Genomic DNA, 3,470 nt, shown 5'->3' on the forward strand with positions numbered 1-3,470 from the left:
CAGCCACTTCGGTTTGCGGTTTTGTATTCTGATGAAAGGAAGAGAAATATGTTCTGCTACAACCTAAACCACAGAGCAAACCCTCACTTTATTCTATATATGAACAGGACAAGGATCATATAGAATAATGGTGATGGTCACAGATGGCAACAGTTAAGAAAGCTTGAAGTGCAAATTTTAAGTTCTATCCTTTATCTCTACGTTGTAACTAACCTGGTTCAGACTAAGCTAAGGTGTAACAGCCTGTAGAGATATAGCAAGGACATTAAAAGCTGATGTCATGGCCTCTACCTCTGCTTAGCATGCAGAGTCTCTCTCTCTCTCATCCTGTGTGTGTGTGTGAGTGGAGACAGGCGATCTGACCACCAAATGAACCCAGCAGACACAGAAGGGCTATAAATTGCCCTGGGTCATCAAGGTGCCGTAATTGGACAATATGACAAAGTCCTTAAGGATATTATGGGCTACCTTAAGGACCTCTCAGCTAGCATAAATGATATCAGAGACCAGTTCCCTGTCACTTGGGAAATTGAGTCCATGGTTAAGCAAGCCCAGAGTCAGCAGCCAGACCCAGGTAACAGTCCCCCTTACCGCCTGTTTGTCCCTGACTCTGTTCGCTCCCAGGTTCTTCAGTGGGTTCATTCCACATGTCTCACCTGCCATTCTGGTATAAACCGCACACTCACCTTCCTCCAACAATGATTCTGGTGGCCTACCATGGATGCTGACACCCAGTCATTAATTTCTGCCTGCTCTGTGTGTGTGCTCAGAACAATACATCGACGAAACCCAGATCTGGTCTTCTCTGCCCACTGCTTGTCCCCAGCCATCCTTGTTCCCATATCCTTGGACTTTGTAACTGGTCTCCCACCATCTGAAGGTAAAACTGTCATTCTAACCATCATTTCTTGCTCTGCCTAAACTTCCTTCCACTAGAGAGACTGCGGACCTCTTTGTTGGAACATGTCTTTCACCTGCATGGCATATCATCTAACATTGTGTCTACCTGGGGTAGTTCACCTCCTAAGTTTGGAAGGCTTTTTGCACCGCTCTGGGAGCTACCATCAGCCTCTCTATTTGGGTTACCATCCCCAAACCAATGGCCAAACTGAACGAGCCAATCAGGAAAGGAGGCTCCCATCTGCCAGGGGTGGAATATGTACACAACTCCCTGCCCAATGCCTCATCAGGTATGTCCCCCTTCCTCTGTTACCTCGGTTACTAACCTCCCTTATTCCCTGTGCAGGAGGATGACATTGTTGTCCCGTCAGTTCAGACCCGTATGTGCCACTGTCGTAGGACATGGAAACGTGCTCGTTCTGCCCTGCTCCATGCTGCCTCTAGAACTTGGGCCAAGCCAACCGCCACCGCTTGCCAGCACTGGCCACAAGTTATGGCTGCTTTCCAAAGATCTGCCTCTCAAGGTTGAGTCCAAGAAACTTTGAAATTGAGTGTCATCAATCCCTGTGCTGTCCATCTGAAACTACCAGCTTCTCTTTGTATTCATTCCATCTTTCATGTTTCACAAGTGAAACCTGTTTCCACTAGTCCTCTTTCCCCACCCGCACCTGGCCCCCCTCCACCCAGGATGATCAAAAACTACCATGCCTTCACGGTTTGGTGCCTGCTGGACATGCGCTGCCTTGGCCATTGCCTCCAGTATCTGGTGGATTGGGAGGGGTGTGGCCCTGAGGACCATAGTTGGGTTCCATGCAGCCGGATCCTGGACTCCTCCTTTGTCCAGGATTCCACCGTGAGCATCTGGACCGCTCCAGGGGTGTGACAGGTGACACACATAGGAGGGGGGGGGCCTCCAACTCTGCTTAGCATGCAGAGTCTCTCTCTCTCTTCCTGTGTGTGTGCGGTGTGTGTGTGCGCGGTGTGTGTGTGTGATCACCTGAGTGGAAACAGGCATGCTGGGGGCAGAGCAGAGCTTCACCAGCTGCAGGCAATTGCTAATCAACTCCTCTACAAAGACTCAGCTCTGCCACATGCACCCTGCCAGATTGTAGTGCCTGTTTCAGTCAGTCTACGTTCCAGCCTTCACTTTTTGCAAATTTGCTCTTCACCTGCTACATTGAACTAACCCTGCTTTTTTTCTGTCTGAAGTTCCGTCTGCTCCTCTCCGGCTCTGACCTCCAGCCTTGGATCTCCCTGCTCTCCCACTCTCTGGACCAGTCTGCCTCCCTTCACTCAGCCAAACCCCAGCCCCAGCCAAACAGCCTGCCCAGCCCAGCTAGCCACAGCCCAGACCCATCCATCCAGATTCCCAAATAAATACTCTTCAGTTCAAAACCTTCTAGTCTCCTGCCTCTGTGTCTTGCATTTGGGTTCACTAGTTCAGCCTTAACAGCTGAACTATTAAAAGTGTGTATTGCCAGGGTAAACATTTTATCCTTTGGTTTGTCCTCCAACTCACAAGAAAGACTGTCTACTCATACAGACATAGAACATGAAACTTGAAAGCTACATATGCTACATTTCACATAATGGCTAGTGTTAGCATTGGCAAGCCTGTGTTTTGGGTGCGCCTGCAGTCTTTGCATACCTAAAAAACACTTTTCTGTGCAGCTGTGGGATCAGAATGAAATAGAAAAAAAATGTTTTCCCATAAACGCTCCTGCAGCAGATGTTAAAGTCTTCCCCTACAAGTCTCTTGTTCAGCTTCTTGTAAATCCAGATGTTTTGATCATCATGCTCCCCAGCTGCGCAGCTGTTCCCTGTCAGTCTGAACTCTGAACATCAGAACTCCTCTGCCAAACAGAAACATCACAATGGTCAAGTTAAACATGTTTCAATATAGGTTTGTCTTCAATCTGGGTATGTGTCATGTTTGTAGAGACTGACAGGAAACTGAGAACATTGTATTGCAGTTACACAGCTGGAGTTACACAGCTGACCTGCCTTTAATTCTTTTACTCAACTTTTTTAATGAGGGAGTTATTGTTGCCACAACATCTGCAGGAGTGTAGTCGGTTCAAATCTTACATTTGTACAGACTGCAGGAGATGAAGTTACAGCATCAGTTTTTGTTTCAGCACAAAGTGAATTCATGTCTCAGTCTCTGTCATTCTCTCTATTTTGTCTTTTCATTCATCCTGTCAGATGAACAGCTCTAAACTTTTACAAAAGCAGTTGACTTTTATGTGTATATATGGCTTCTTGTGGGCATTACTGGCAAGCAGTGTTCAGAAAAATGCTCCCTGTCAATGTTTTACAATGATATGATACAATACTGATTAATTCATGGATTATTATAACTGGTGCATTTAACTATATATTTATATATTTAAGGTAAACACAAGAAACTTGTGCTACAGAAAATGGACCAGACTCAGTGAATAGCTCCCTAAGCTTAACATCCTAAGTCCTATGATAACTATTAATTTAGCTATACAGACTAATGAGCAGTGATAACTAACATGTCTTTGGGGTCATCAGGTGGGAACCTCCTTTCACCAGTGTTTCGT

At 46.3% G+C, this 3,470-nt stretch overlaps 1 protein-coding gene across 2 annotated transcripts in view; it reads right to left on the reverse strand.

Annotated features, from left to right (window-relative positions):
- adam19a (ADAM metallopeptidase domain 19a) overlaps positions 1–3,470 on the reverse strand; it is a 243,823-nt gene that overhangs the window by 87,619 nt on the left and 152,734 nt on the right. The gene's annotated exons all lie outside the window — the stretch shown is intronic.

This window comes from Seriola lalandi, unplaced genomic scaffold (assembly GCF_002814215.2).
Source record: "Seriola lalandi dorsalis isolate HSWRI2012SDOR001 ecotype SW California unplaced genomic scaffold, Sedor1 jcf7180002054694, whole genome shotgun sequence".
NCBI classification, from domain to species: Eukaryota; Metazoa; Chordata; class Actinopteri; order Carangiformes; family Carangidae; genus Seriola; species Seriola lalandi.